Source organism: Ranitomeya imitator, chromosome 1 (genome assembly GCF_032444005.1).
Source record: "Ranitomeya imitator isolate aRanImi1 chromosome 1, aRanImi1.pri, whole genome shotgun sequence".
NCBI lineage: Eukaryota > Metazoa > Chordata > Amphibia > Anura > Dendrobatidae > Ranitomeya > Ranitomeya imitator.
In genome coordinates this window covers 527,372,975-527,389,793 of record NC_091282.1, presented here as the reverse complement: position 1 = coordinate 527,389,793, position 16,819 = coordinate 527,372,975, and the positions used below count along the sequence as shown (strand labels likewise).

The following is a 16,819-nucleotide window of genomic DNA, read 5'->3' as shown; positions in this document are numbered from 1 at the left end:
ATAGTATATACAGGTATATACTATATATAGGAGAAGATGACATACAGGTATATAGTATATACAGAAGAGATGACATACAGGTATATACTATATACAGGAGGAGATGACACAGGTATATACAATATACAGGAGGAGATGACATACAGCAGGTATATACTATTTACAGGGGAGGTGACATACAGGTATATACTATATACAGGAGATGACATACAGGTGTATACTATATTTAAGGGAGATGACAAACATGTATATACTGAGGGGAAAATGAGAGGTGTGATTGCAAAATGAGAAGAGTGAGGGAAAATAGTGGAGTGATCGGAAAATGACAGATGTGAGGTCGAAATGACAAGTGTTAGGGGGGGAATGAGATGAGTGAGGGGGAAAATAAGAGGAGTGAGGGGGAAAATGAGAGGTGTAAGGGAGAAAATGAGAGATGTGAGGGAGAAAATGAGAGGCGTGATGGGAAAATAAGAGAAGTGAGGTGCTATAACTAACCACAGATATTTACTATGCCCAGCCAACGCCGGGCTCTTCAGCTAGTATATATATATATATATATATATATATATATATATATATATATATATATATATACAGTTAGGGCCAGAAATATTTGGACAGTGACACAAGTTTTGTTATTTTAGCTGTTTACAAAAACATGTTCAGAAATACAATTGTATATATAATATGGGCTGAAAGTGCACACTCCCAGCTGCAATATGATAGTTTCCACATCCAAATCGGAGAAAGGGTTTAGGAATCATAGCTCTGTAATGCATAGCGTCCTCTTTTTCAAGGGACCAAAAGTAATTGGACAATGGACTCTAAGGGCTGCAATTAACTCTGAAGGCGTCTCCCTCGTTAACCTGTAATCAATGAAGTAGTTAAAAGGTCAGGGGTGGATTCCAGGTGTGTGGTTTTGCATTTGGAAGCTGTTGCTGTGAGCAGACAACATGCGGTCAAAGGAACTCTCAATTGAGGTGAAGCAGAACATCCTGAGGCTGAAAAAAAAGAAAAAATCCATCAGAGAGATAGCAGACATGCTTGGAGTAGCAAAATCAACAGTTGGGTACATTCTGAGAAAAAAGGAATTGACTGGTGAGCTTGGGAACTCAAAAAGGCCTGGGCGTCCACGGATGACAACAGTGGTGGATGATCGCCGCATACTTAATTTGGTGAAGAAGAACCCGTTCACAACATCAACTGAAGTCCAGAACACTCTCAGTGAAGTAGGTGTATCTGATCTGTCTCTAAGTCAACAGTAAAGAGAAGACTCCATGACAGTAAATACAAAGGGTTCACATCTAGATGCAAACCATTCATCAATACCAAAAATAGACAGGCCAGAGTTAAATTTGCAGAAAAACACCTCAAGAAGCCAGCTCAGTTCTGGAAAAGTATTCTATGGACAGATGAGACAAAGATCAACCTGTACCAGAATGATGGGAAGAAAAAAGTTTGGAGAAGAAAGGGAACGGCACATGATCCAAGGCACACCACATCCTCTGTAAAACATGGTGGAGGCAACGTGATGGCATGGGCATGCATGGCTTTCAATGGCACTGGGTCACTTGTGTTTATTGATGACATAAGAGCAGACAAGAGTAGCCGGATGAATTCTGAAGTGTACCGGGATATACTTTCAGCCCAGATTCAGCCAAATGCTGCAAAGTTGATTGGACGGCGCTTCATAGTACAGATGGACAATGACCCCAAGCATACAGCCAAAGCTACCCAGGAGTTCATGAGTGCCAAAAAGTGGAACATTCTGCAATGGCCAAGTCAAACTCCAGATCTAAACCCAATTGAGCATGCATTTCACTTGCTCAAAGCCAGACTTAAGACGGAAAGACCCACAAACAAGCAAGACCTGAAGGCTGCGGCTGTAAAGGCCTGGCAAAGCATTAAGAAGGAGGAAACCCAGCGTTTGGTGATGTCCATGGGTTCCAGACTTAAGGCAGTGATTGCCTCCAAAGGATTTGCAACAAAATATTGAAAATAAAAATATTTTGTTTGGGTTATGTTTATTTGTCCAATTACTTTTGACCTCCTAAAATGTGGAGTGTTTGTAAAGAAATGTGTACAATTCCTACATTTTCTATCAGATATTTTTGTTCAACCCTTCAAATTAAACGTTACAATCTGCACTTGAATTCTGTTGTAGAGGTTTCATTTCAAATCCAATGTGGTGGCATGCAGAGCCCAACTCGCAAAAATTGTGTCACTGTCCAAATATTTCTGGCCCTAACTGTATACTGAACGTGAGTCATCATATACTGGTGCTTCTCACAAAATTAGAATATCAAAAAGTTAATTTATTTCAGTTCTTCAATACAATAAGTGAAACTCGTATATTATATAGAGTCATTACAAACAGACGGATCTATTTCAAATGTTTATTTCTGATAACATCGATGATTATGGCTTACAGCCAATGAACACCCAAAAGTCATTATCTCAGTAAATTAGAATACTTTATAATACCTGCTTGAAAAATAATTTTAAAATCCGAAATGTTGGCCTACTGAAATGTATGTTCAGTAAATGCACTCAATACTTGGTCAGGGCTCCCTTTGCCTCAATTATTGCATCAATGCAGTGTGGCATGGAGGCGACTAGCCTGTGGCAATGCTGAGGTGTTATGGAAGCCCAGGCTGCTTTGATAGCAGCCTTCAGCTCATCTGCATTGTTGGGTCTGGAGTCGCTCATCTTCCTCTTGACAATACCTCATAGATTCTCTATGGGGTTAAGGTCAGGCGAGTTTGCAGGCCAATCAAGCACAGTGATACTGTTATTTTTAAACCAGGTACTGTTACTTTTGGCAGTGTGGACAGGTGCCAAGTCTTGCTGGAGAATGAAATTTTCATCTCCAAAAAGCTTGTCGGCTGAGGGAAGCATGAAGTGCTCTAAAATTTCCTGGTAGACAGCTGCACTGACTTTGGTCTTAATAAAACACAGTGGACCTACACCAGCAGATGAAATAGCTCCCCAAATCATCACTGATTTTGGAAACTTCACACTAGACCTCAATCAGCTTGGATTGTGTGCCTCTCCACTCTTCCTTCAGACTCTGGGACCTTGATTTCCAAATTAAATTTTTTGAATGGCCTTTTCTTAACAATCTTTTCAAGGCTGTGGTTATCCCCGTTGCTTGTGCACTTTTTTCTACCACACTTTTTCCTTTCACTTAACTTTCCATTAATATGCTTGGTTACAGCACTCTGTGAACAGCCAGCTTCTTTAATAAATGACCTTTTATGGCTTACCCTCCTTGTGGAGTGTGTCAATGATTGCCTACTGGACATCTGTCAAGTCAGCAGTCTTCCCCATGATTGTGGAGCCTACTGAAACAGACTAAGGGACCTTTTTTAACTGCTTAGGAAGCCTTTGCAGGTGTATTTTAGTTAATTATTCTAATTTACTGAGATAATGACTACTCCATGCTAAGTCTCCTGGGTCTCTCTGCAGCATTGGACGCTGTGGATCATCAACTCCAACTCAGTATGCTCCTCTCCATCGGCCTAAGGACACCGTTCTCTCTTGGTTCTCTTCCTACCTCTCTGACTTTTGCTTCACTGCATCTTTGCTGGCTCCTCCTCCTCTCATCTTCCCCTCTGGTGGACACGGCTTGCACTCTGGCAGGCGGGCACGGCAGACACTCAGGCAGGCAGGCTGGCATGGCTGGCACTCTGGCAGGCAGACTGGCATGGTGGGCTGTTTAGGAAGGAAGGTGGGCACAGCTGGTACTCTAGGCAAGGAGGCGGGCATGGCTAGCGGAACTGGAACTGGTTCAGGTAGGGCAGGAACTGTTGTGAATTCTGTGGCCAAGCTCCCTCCTGTGGTCGAGAGTGGTACTTCGGCTGGTTCTGTCTATGAGCTTCCTTTGGTGGATGAGAGTGGTACTGCGGCTTCTGAGTTTCTTTCCTCAGGTGATGAGGTTAAGTCGTTAGGTGCTGCTCTATTTACCTCCACCTGGTGCTTTGATCCTGGCCTCCAGTCAATGTTCTAGTATTGGTCTTGCTTCCTCCTGGATCGTTCCTGTGGCCTGTCTATCCTGCATAAACTAAGTTTTGCTTGTGTTATTTTTGTTTGCTATTTTTTCTGTCCAGCTTGCTATATTGGTTTTTCTTGCTTGCTGGAAGCTCTGAGACGCAGAGGGAGCACCTCCGTACCGTTAGTCGGTGCGGAGGGTCTTTTTGCCCCTCTGCGTGGTTGTTTGTAGGTTTTTGTGTTGACCGCAAAGCTATCTTTCCTATCCTCGGTCTATTCAGTTAGTCGGGCCTCACTTTGCTAAATCTATTTCATCTCTGTGTTTGTATTTTCATCTTTACTCACAGTCATTATATGTGGGGGGCTGCCTTTTCCTTTGGGGAATTTCTCTGAGGCAAGGTAGGCTTATTTTTCTATCTTCAGGGCTAGTTAGTTTCTCAGGCTGTGCCGAGTTGCATAGGGAGCGTTAGGCGCAATCCACGGCTACCTCTAGTGTGGTGTGATAGGATTAGGGATTGCGGTCAGCAGAGTTCCCACGTCTCAGAGCTCGTCCTATGTTTTTGGTAATTGTCAGGTCACTTTGTGTGCTCTGAACTTCAATGTCCATTGTGGTTCTGAATTACCTGTTCATAACAAGGAACATAGACAGATAGGAGTAGTGAACAGATAGGAACCAGTTCAGACTGGAGGGACAGGCACTGCTTCAGGAGACACGAGAACACATGCTGGAATGAGTAGGATAAGGGAGCAGGTAGGAACTGGAGGAACAAGGACACATAGGGTGCAGAGCGGGAGCAGAGCAAAGTCGTACGATGTAGAGAGCAGGACAGAGCCGCAGGAGGCGAGATGGGAGCAGAGCAGAGCCGCAGGAGGCGGAGCAGAACAGAACTTCAGGAGGTGGAGCAAAGAGCAGAACCACAGGAGGTGGAGCAAAGGGCAAAGCCACAGGAGGCGGAGCAAAGAGCAGATCTGCACAAGGCGGAGCAAAGAGTAGAGCTGCAGAAGGCGAAGCAAAAAGCAGAGCTGCAGGAGGTGGAGCAAAGAGCAGAGCTGCAGGAGGCAGAGCAAAGAGCAGAAGGAGTGAACACAAGGGAAACACACATTGGACCAGGAAAGGCTACAGACAGGGATACAAATGGACACAGGTATACGAATAAGTTCAGACAGTGTCAGGAACGGGACAAGGCACAGAAACAAGAACTCAGACCAGGGTACGAAGCCCCCTGGGTGGCTGAAACAAGAGACACAGGACACATGTACAGGCCAGGATACGAAGCCCCCCTGGGTGGCTGACATGAGAGATAAAGCAAAACAAGACCAGACACTAACTGAGTAAATACGTTGCTCCGGCATCCTCCTAGAGGTGGGGAAGCCTTAAGTACCTGATACTTCTTGGCAATTGGCAGGGTCACCTTAGGAAGGTGCACACAGTCTCTATAACAAACAGGAAGTGCTGGGGACGCCACCCTAAGCATACAGCCAGGAAGTATGCAGCAAGCAAGGACATGAGGCCCAGAGCATGGAGCCGGCAGTAGACAGAACTCACAGCATGGCTTGGAGTGGTGAGTAAGAGGGGAGATGGGAAGCCATGCAGTGATGCCAGCAGGGATGTTACACTTAGTTATAGTTTGTATAGGCAATACTAAAGTGGCAAAGTCCTTTTGCATAGAACTGCTGAATACTACCAGCATGTCTCTAAATAAGTTGCCTGATGCTGGTTCATCCGATGTGGTGAACTGTGCCAGTGCAATTGAAGTGCTAGATGTAGCAGAGCTGGCTGGTCCCCCTGCTGACTAGTGATGGGTCGTTCGTGAATGATCCAGTACAAAGAGCCTGCTGTGAATGATGGCACCCCAGTGAGAGCCACTGAATTCTCTAAATGGCTCTCACTGGGCATAAAATTCCATTGTTCTATGGATGTAATTCTGCCCACTGAACCCAAACTGCGCCCATTCATTGATGTAATTGGCTTCCTGTAAGTGGGTGGGGTTTCGGCCAAGTGTTGGCGGACTATTGTGAACATATATTTAATAGGGAACCATTTAGGATCCAAAAGAGCTGGCTCTTCTTGGTGAGCGGAGCCAAGAGAGCCGGATCACCAAAAAGAGTAGGACTGCCCATCACTATTGCTGACACTTGCAGCTCCTCCCCCCAGTCTCTGGCTATGTGCAGCTGGCTTAGCTGTGGGAGAGGAAATATCCCTCCTCCTCCCCGATGGGACTACATCCTCCTCCATGTCTGCCATGGGACTATATCTTGAACCCGGTGAGTGATTTTGCTGCATGGAGGGACTGGGGGATCCCGTACTAACTGTGGGAAGGGAACGCAACTCCGTTGGAGGTGTCCGGGTCACGAGAGGCAACACGCCATCTGCGGAGACCCGGCTGTTAATGGAGGTCTCAGTGCCCTCCTTGCTCCGGTCTTCTGTGAAGTAAAACCTTGGTTCTTCTGATTTCTTCTACCTCGGGTCATCATGCCAGGTGTTAGATGAGAGGGATCAGCTAGAAAAAGTAGAATGAACTCTGCATACATTGCTGAACTGGCTCTGGGTGAAAGTGAGCTCAGTACTCACGCAGCCATTTTAGTCAGCTGCAGGCCACGCCCCCTCTCCAATCTGTCTTGAATGCTGCTGCCAGGATCATATTCCTCACCAACCATTACACCTCCACCCTGTGCAACTCATTGCACTGGTTACCTACCTATCCACTCCAGAGTTCAATATAAACTTATCACTCTCACCCACAGAGCACTCTTCGGTTCAGCACCACCCACCATCTCCTCCCTGGTCTCAGCCTACCACCCTACCCATTCCCTCTGTTCTGCTAGTGGCCTAAGGTTAACATCCTCTCATCTCAAAGACTTCTCACGTGCTGCGCCAATTCTTTGGAATGCACTATCCAGTAAAATTCAATTTAATCCCCGATTCCCACAGTTTTAAGCGTGCCCTAAAAACCCATTTCTTCAAACTGACCTACTGCCTCAACACATTTATCTAACTATCCCTGTGTTGCCCATTATAAACTTTCTTCTTGACCAGGATCCTTGTATCATGTTCTCACACACTTTATGCATTTAATAGCCCTCTGTGTCTGTACTGTACACACACTGGTTGGTTACTGGTTCATGCAGCATTACTTGAACATCCGATTTCTTGCATTATGGCTGGTCAGAAAAATGAAAGCAATTGTTACTATCCACCTTTCAAGTCTCCCCTTTTCCCTCATAGATTGTAAGCTTGCGAGCAGGGCCCTCATTCCTCTTGATATCTGTTGTTTATGTGATTATTGTTATGCTGTAATGTCTTTTATTGTCTGTACAAGTCCCCTCTAAAATGTAAAGTGCTGCAGAATATAATGGCACTATAGAAATAAAATTATTAAATTCTTATTATTATTTTGGGTATTCATTGGCTGTAAGCCATAATCCTCAACATTAACAGAAATAAACACGTGAAATAGATCACTCTGTTTGTAATGACTCTATATAATATATGAGTTTCACTTTTTGTATTGATGGCAAATGGCAAAAATTATGGAATCACCGCCTTGGAGGATATTCATTCAGTTGTTTAATTTTGTGGAAAAAAAGCAGATCACAGACATGGCACAAAACTAAAGTAATTTCAAATAACTTTCTGGCATTAAGAAACACTAAAAGAAATCAAGAACAAAAAATGTGGTAGTCAGTAATAGTTACTTTTTTAACCAAGCATAGGGGAAAAATTATGGAATTACTCAATTCTGAGGAAAAATAATGGAATCACCCTGTAAATTTTCATACCCAAAAATAACACCTGCATCAAATTAGATCTGCTCATTAGTCTGCATCTAAAAAGGAGTGATCACACCTTGGAGAGCTGTTGCACCAAGTAGACTGACATGAATCATGGCTCCAACACAAGAGATGTCAATTGAAACAAAGGAGAGGATTATCAAACTCTTAAAAGAGGGTAAATCTCACGCAATGTTGAAAAAAATGTTGGTTGTTCACAGTCAGCTGTGTCTAAAATCAGGACCAAATACAAACAACATTGGAAGGTTGTTAAAGGCAAACATACTGGTAGACCAAGGAAGACATGAAAGCGTCAAGACCGGAAACTAAAAGCAATATGTCTCCAAAACAGGAAACTGCACAACATAACAAACGAGGAACGAATGGGTGGAAACTGGAGTCAACGTCTGTGACCGAACTGTAAGAAACCGCCTAAAGGAAATGGGATTTACATACAGAAAAGCTAAATGAAAGCCATTATTAACACCTAAACAGAAAAAACAAGGTTACAATAGGCTAAGAAAAAGCAATCGTGGACTGTGGATGACTGGATGAAAGTTATATTCAGTGATGAATCGCGAATCTGCATTCGGCAAGGTGACAATGCTGGAACTTTTGTTTCGTGCCGTTCCAATGAGATTTATAAAGATGACTGCCTGAAGAGAACATGCAAAATTCCACAGTCATTGATGATATGGGGCTGCATGTCAGGTAATGGCACTGGGGAGATGGCTGTCATTACATCTTCAATAAATGCACAACTTTATGTTGATATTTTGGACACTTTTCCTATCCCATCAATTGAAAGGATGTTTGGGGATGATGAAATCATTTTTCAAGATGATAATGCCTCCTGCCATAGAGCAAAAACTGTGAAAATATTCCTTGAAAAAAGCCACATAAGGTCAATGTCATGGCCTGCAAATAGTCTGGATCTTAATCCAATTGAAAATCTTTGGTGGAAGGTGAAGAAAATGGTCCATGACAAGACTCCAACCTGCAAAGCTGATCTGGCAATGGCAATCAGAGAAAGTTGGATGATGAAGTGTACTGTTTGACACTCATTAAAGGGACTCTGTCACCTGAATTTGGAGGGAACAATCTTCAGCCATAGGGGTGGGGTTTTCGGGTGTTTGATTCACCCTTTCCTTACCCGCTGGCTGCATGCTGGCTGCAATATTGTATTGAAGTTCATTCTCTGTCCAATCTTGCCTTGTGCAGGCATGTACTACGGAGTACATAGAATGAACTTCAATCCAATAGTGCAGCCAGCAAGGAAAGGGTGGATCAAACACCCAAAAACCCCGCCCTTATGGCTGAAGATTGTTCCCTCCAAATTCAGGTGACAGAGTCCCTTTAAGTCCATGCCTCAGAGACTGCAAGCTGTTATAAAAGCCAGAGGAGGTGCAACAAAATACTAGTGATGTGTTGGCGTGTTTTTCTTTTGTTTGTTTTTCACGATTCCATAATTTTTTCCTCAGAATTGAGTGATTCCATATTTTTTCCCCTAAGCTTGGTTAAAAAAAGTAACCATTACTGACTACCACATTTTTTGTTCTTGATTTCTTTTAGTGTTTCTTAAAGCCAGAAAGTTGCCATTTGAAATGACTTTAATTTTGTGCCATGTCTGTGATCTGCTTTTTTTTCTACAAAATTAAACAACTGAATGAACATCGTCCAAGGCCGGTGATTCCATAATTTTTGCCAGGGGTTATAAATTAACTTTTTGATAATATTCTAATTTTGTGAGAAGCACCTGTATTAAACCTTTATAACCAAAGTGTACCTGTTTTATCTGGAAGGGTGCAGGGTATGAATCGAACCTGACACACCCTTACAAGTTCATTGGCTGTGTAATGTCAAGACCTAGTAAAAGAAATCTGTCTGTGAAGCAGCTGTGGGTGGCTGAGACTTGAGCTGGGGTGGCAGAGGAATTTTTTTTTTTAAAGCATACATGGTTGTAAATTACAAATGGAAGGGCCATTGTGTATCCAGAGGCAGTGCCTGCACCAACTGGGACTCATCACCCCTACACCCTGTGATTGACTGTAGCAGTCAGGTGACGTGCTCTTCTAGTCATGTTACCACTGCAGCCGAACACAGGCTGCCATAGTGCTCTAACTTCAAACTCCAGGACTGCATGTGCTGGATCCGCTGTGGCTTTGGAAGCTCTGGTCTGTTTTCAAACAATCCATTCCTAAAAAACAACAATAATATTTTACTGTCAGAAAACACTTTAAGAAGAGACACTGAAAAATGACTACCGATATAAGAAGTCAGAAGAAATTAAGGGTTTTCCTGGCAACAATGGGAAACGACATAACTAGTAATTCCCAATACAAGGATATTGTAATTCCTATTGTTTCAAGTGAAAATGTTCTAATAATAGCCTGCAGGGATTGTGATGGCTTATGGACTCATGCACATGACCTTCTAAAGAATCTCTGTGGCACGTAATAGGGCGACGGTGGCATGCTATGGGGCCGACGGTGAAGGGCTGTGGGGTGTGAGTGCCTAAGAGTTTACATGCTCCATGTCTGGTCATATTATGGAGCTCCCCTCACAGAGACACTCAGAATTCCCCAATATTCCATCGTTACCCTTATCAGGTTTTTGAATTTATTCCAGGTTCATATAAAATTGTCTTAGTATTAGGAGCGTGTTTTGTAAAAATAGCTTTATGACCTAAAATTATTATTCCGTTTTGACTTCATGCCACATACAGTCCATGTTTTCGTAGGTTGTCCTGTCATGTATTTGGGTCTTCAGGTTCTATGATTTTTTTTGTATTATTTCCTTAATATTTTGTGGAGTGTTCCTAATCATCAGACATGTGATCAGTGAGTGTTCTAGTTTTTCTGGCAGTGAAGCTGTTAAAGTGGTAACTCCCCACCTCCTCTTCTCCAGTGGCACCTCTCTTCTGCCCTCCTCCTTCCCTCCTCCTCTTCAATCATCTCCCTTCCTTCTTCCCTCCTCCTCTTCCCTCTTCTCTGCACTGGTCTCTTCTGCTCTGTCTGTCTCCCTTCTCCCTTCTTTTCCTTGTCCTCCGGGCCATGGATGGGTAAGTAACTACATTGCCTTTATGTCTCCTGTTTTCCTCACCAGTGACTGTAGCCCAGCAGGAGAACAGGACTTGATAATATCTTGTGCTTTTCCCTGAAATTCTGATCTTCTTTGAACATCCCTCTAGGGGATGGTGGGTGTGTGTGTGTTTGTAAACCTCAGTTCAGAGGGGCGGTGGATTCCTGCCCTGGACAAATGACTTTCCTTGTTGCTATTTGTTACATTGAACTAGTTACTTAATTGTACCACATTGTTTCCTTAAACATTTATCAAAGCTGACGATACATTGTAAGATGTTAGTGGAGAAACTTAATAACTGAGTGTGTCTTTAAACAAGCCCTCCATACTTGGTGTCGTCATATATATATATATATATATATATATATATATATATATATATATTTTTTACGCATTTGTATACTTTTCGAAAGGTTGTAAGTCGATCGTGCACCTCGTGGTGCATATACGTAGACCCAGTATCTCGTAATATTTGCATTATTAGTTTTTCTGTGGTGGTCAGACTTGCCCGGCCTGTCATTATGCTGTGGACTTGGTTATTCCTTGTGAAGCAGAGGTGTGTGAAGTATGCAAGCGGCCCCTCCCTGTGTATGTGCAGTCACACCTGTGTGGTTGGAAGCCACTAGGACTCTTTCTATAGCTGAAGGGACATTCATGTAGATAAGTCCAATATTTTTTTTTATAGAAAGCGCCTGACACCCATTTTATAGGGAAGAACTACTAAAGTGTCATTTTCTAAAATTGGAGTTGCACATAAGAAGAAATAAAAATAATATGCAGATATTAATATACTATTTTTGTAGTATACAGAGGCGAAAACTTACTATGTCTTAAATGATTAATGGGGAGAGGGCCTCATCTGGAATTTTACTACTATTAATATTATATAATGTATATATAATGTGTGTGTATGGGATGTGTATATATAATGTGTGTGTGTTTGTGTGTGTAGGTGATGTGTGTGTATATATAATGTGTGTGTGTGTGTGCGTGTGATGTTTGTGTGCGTGTATGATGTGTGTGTGTGTGTGTATATATAATGTGTGTGTATACATAATGTGTGTATGTGATGTATATGTATATATATAATGTGTGTGTATGTATGTGATGTGTATATGTAATGTGTGTGTGTGTGTGTATATATGTATGTGTATATATATATACTATATGTGTGTGTGTATATATATATATATGTGTATATATATATATATATATGTGTGTGTATATATATGTATGTGTATATATACAGTATATGTGTGTGTATTATATATACACATCGTAGACCTACACATATTATATATACATTATATAATTAAGAGTAATAAAATTCTGCACAAGGCCCCCTCCCCATTAATTATGTAATTTAAGACATAGTGAGGGAGTGTGTGTGTATGTACGGTATGTATTTTTATCACACACACATCACTGGTGGGTAACCCTAGCAACCTATGACCTAGAGAGGCCTATAGGTTCCCCACACACTGATCCTTCCATAAAGTAGCCATTGTATGTTATATTTTAGTGCCGATACGTGTGAATTCGCTAATGGAGTATAGAAAACATATATAGACTAGGTGTATTAGCCAGAGCCTTGTGAACCAGAAGTGACTAAATGCCTGAGAAACACTTTTTAGATGTTGAGTATATTACTTGGAAACATTTAATTGCAGCACCGTATGGAGGCGTGGGACTCTTCCTAAGGCCTCATTCACACGTCCGTGTTTAAGTGTATGTGAAAGAAAGGAATCGTCATCAGTGTTTTGCATCCATGTGTGGTCAGTGTGTCCGTTTTTACCATCAGCCATAAGTGTTTTCCAAGGCTGGACACATGACAATCTTCTCCTATACTTTGCAATGTTAAGTACGGACTGTACACTTATGTCATCCATGTGCTTTATGTGTTTCTCACAGACCCATAGACTTGTAATTGCACTTTTCATCCGTGTTACCATTGGAAAATTGCCATGTCTCTGTGGGATTTGCACATATACACGGTCAGTGAAAAATCGCGGGACACGTGACCAGCATCATAGATTATAATGGGTACGTGTTCTATCTGTGAAAAACACAGATAGAACATGGGCCTCTGAATGAGGCCTAAAATATAATTAGCCATATTGCTTGAGGTTGCCAACGTTCAAGTGTGACAAAAGAAATTTGCTGCACAGGTCCAATATTAGGTGCTTTTTAAAAATGTATTTATTTTTGTGTGAAATTCTTCATTTTTGGCTACTAAAAAAAAAACCTGGATTCTAGAGTGGTGGATCAGGCTACTAAAGTCTGTAGTAGTTTTTCCACCCCCTGATCTATATGCTTTTTTGATCTTTAAAGAAAAAATCTAGATGTGAAATATTGCTGTATTTTCCACTATTTCTGCACCCGTCGTGGAGCTCGCACACATGCGTAAGGTGTTAGGATACCTATATGGAGGGGAGCACAGAGGTAAGCGAAAGCCAGCTTCACAGTGCAAACTGCAATAGAAAATATTAATCCAGAGTTAATGACCTTTTGAGAATCCAGGGTCAAGAAATACTTTACTAGCAATATAAAATTGTATCGTACAAATAGACCAGTAATCCAAACCATATCTATGCTTTCTTTTTCTGTAACCCACAATAATTGAGATTTGCTCCTGTTTTTTTTTTGTGCTACATCCAGTGCATACCATCAATAAATGATTAGATATCTGTTTACTAGGCATGTTTTGGCATAGTGCCACTGGCAACCTTGCCAGACGATGAATTTCACTTTGTTGCCTGTCTCGAGCCAGGGCTGGGCTAATCCCAGGAGCGCAGGGAGTTATTGCACAGATACATTTTAAGGGTAGGTGCAGACGATCAGTAAACGCTGCGGGTTGGATGCGGCATAAAAAAAGCAGAAGATTAATAATAAACATTATAATTATACTTAACTGTCGAGCGACGCGAACTGGACACGAACTGTAACACGGGTTTTCCATAGAAACCCGTGTGTGTTCAGTTCTGTCCCGAACTTTACAGTTCGGGTTCGCCCATCCCTAGTTCTGGTCTCTCATAGCAATCTGTACAAAGCTCAATCATGGCAAATGTTAGAGGTCAAAGGTAATAATTTGGGATAGGGGCGCAGGGAAAGGAATCTTAGGAATTCAATATAAATATGTACTCTGTGAAAGATATAGCAAGATAAGACACTGATTGTGTAGAAGTGAGTAGGATTGTCGTAGCAGCCCGGGATCTGTTTTTAAAGACACTGGCAGATGGGAGAGCATAAGAGAAGTGCAATAAAAAGGAAATATTGTTAATATGGCTGTTGGGATAATGTAATTGCTTTATGGTAAATTACTACAGTCAGGTACATCAAAAATGACGATGCTCTAAGGTAGGGGTGGGTAAATAATTTTCTCAAGGTGCCATGTGAGAGACTGACCATTGTGGAGGGCTGAACCAACCTGCCAAACTTAATTCTTCTTGTTATTATAATTATTGTGTTATAATAATTTTGCTCAACATTAAGTGATAAAAAAGAATTCTGTTGATTTGCTTCTACAGATAATACACGTTACGATAGGGCTTATAATAACATGTATTCTTTATCAGCAAATCAAAACAACATTTAATGATTTTTATAAAGTTTATAGAAACAGAACACTAAATCATACTGTTCCTGTTATTTAGCCCGTTTACCTTGGTTTAACAGCTACCAACATAATATGGTGCTCCCATAATCCCCTCACACAGTATGGTTTCACCACTCAGCCCCTTAAACAGTATGATGTCCGACTCCTCACACATTAGGACTTCCCCACACAGCCCTTCACAAGAACTGACCATTTAAAAAAATAAAAATAAAACAACTTTCCTAACCCTGTTCCCTCGTTGCTACGGTCTATGCAATGTACTGAGGCTTCGTACAGCGGCAGCAATGAAGTCCAGTCTTGGTAAAGGTGTAGGTTACACTGGCCAATTGTCATTATTCACATGTTTCTGAGACCATGTGTAACTGCTCCATGAAATGAGTAATAAAACTGTAATTCACCACTGGTGGTCCACAGCTCTGCAGTGACATCAGGAAAGCGGATCGTCAGTCATAACAAGTCTCACCCTGGAAACTCTTCCTTTCATTTATAATAAGCTCTGGACACGAAGATCTATGTTCGACCCACAGTTTATTTACATACTAAAAATCATGGATTTCTTTGGAACAAGACATTGGATCGCAGATATCAAGATATCATATTATTCAGCTTCTTATCATGGGGTGGAAAGGGAAACCAGGGCACCTTGCACCCAATGTATCACGTGACATGTCATATGATATTTTAGGAGGTCATGTGATGAACATACAGGTGCTCTCTTGCACATCTGTAGACCCCAATTTTTTTCCCTTACGTACAGCGCTAAATATAACAATAGAGGATACTATGTAATAAAGGACCAGGCTATACATAACAAGAGGGGATGCTATGGAAGAAAGGACAGGGCTATTCATAACAAGAGGGGATGCTATGGAAGAAGGGGACATTTTTTCCCTTACGTACAGCGCTAAATATAACAATAGAGGATACCATGTAATAAGGGACGAGGCTATACATAATAAGATATGTCCTCGAGCTGTTGGGGTTCATCCTCACCCACAACTTCTTTGTTTTCAAAGACAGTTTTTACCTACAGAAACGCGGCACAGCCATGGGCGCGGCTTGTGCGCCCTCGTACGCCAACCTCTTCCTTGGCGCCTGGGAGAGGGATATTTTTGGCGACGGTGGCCCTCCTGCCGCTGCCCATGTGCTGTGCTGGTATCGTTATATCGACGATATTTTGTTTTTGTGGGGGGGGTCTGCTCACCAGATCGAGGACTTTATGGAGACTCTAAACAACAATACGCAGAACATACGGCTTACGTATATTTCTAGTGGGACTGCGGTGGATTTTCTGGACGTCCGTCTGGAGGTCGATTCTGACTGGCGTATCCAGACGGATGTCTTCAGAAAACCCACCGCCGCTAACTCTTTACTGCATGCCACTTCTGCTCATTATAAAGCCACCGTGAGGGCCGTCCCGGTCGGACAGTTCCTCAGGATGCGGCGAATTTGCTCCTCAGAGACTAGATTTGAATCACAGGCGAGAGACCTTAAAGATTTGAGGACCGTGGCTACAGCCGTAGGTCCATCAAGGCCGGCTATGATCGTGCTCGCCAAACCCCACGGAGTGATCTTTTATACCCTACTACTCGACGTCGTGCAGAGGGTGGAGGTGATCATATCAGATTCATCTCCACCTTCAATCATGAGTGGGAGAGTATGCGCTCTATCCTAAAAAAACACTGGCCAGTTCTAAAGACTGAGCCCTCTCTGCGTGCTGCCCTGGGCGATCTGCCCCTCATGACCCCAAGAAGGGGCATGAATCTTGGTGATATGTTGGTTAGGAGTCATTATATTCCTATACCAGCAAATCCGTTTGGGACGAGTGGTCCTCGAGTAGGCTGTATTCCATGTGGGCACTGTCTTGCCTGTGCCAATGTCCTGCGCTGTTCTGACTTTAAATCTAGTGATGGGTCCAGAACTTTTCAAATTAGACAGCGCATTTCCTGCGGGACTACAAATGTCATATATTACGCCACCTGCCCATGCCCGAGGATTTATGTGGGCCTTACCACACGCGAACTTAGGGTCCGTGTGCGGGAACATGTGCGGGACATTGGCGCGGCCAAGACAGTGTCCACGTCAGATTTAAAAACAATCCCTCGACATTTTAGACTACATCACAACTGCAATCCTAAATTGCTTTCGGTCAGAGGGATTGACGTATTACACCTGGGTGTGAGAGGTGGTGACCATAAAAAACGGTTAGCCCAGATCGAGACAAAATGGATTGTTTTGCTGGACTGTATGACCCCCAGAGGTCTTAATGAATCCCTAAGCTTTGCTCCCTATCTTTAATTAGTCATTCTATTCATATGGGTGCCCATCCGTTTTCCTGCCGGATTATTCTTCTTGTTTTTA

General features: G+C 42.5%; 1 protein-coding gene across 1 annotated transcript in view; it reads left to right on the top strand.

Moving 5' to 3' along the window:
* The first annotated feature begins 10,723 nt into the window (after positions 1–10,723).
* PTBP3 (polypyrimidine tract binding protein 3) overlaps positions 10,724–16,819 on the top strand; it is a 192,762-nt gene continuing 186,666 nt past the window's right edge. Inside the window, exon 1 of the mRNA XM_069767029.1 lies at positions 10,724–10,822. The gene's annotated coding sequence lies outside the window, so the exon portion shown is untranslated. The remainder of the gene's footprint in view (positions 10,823–16,819) is intronic.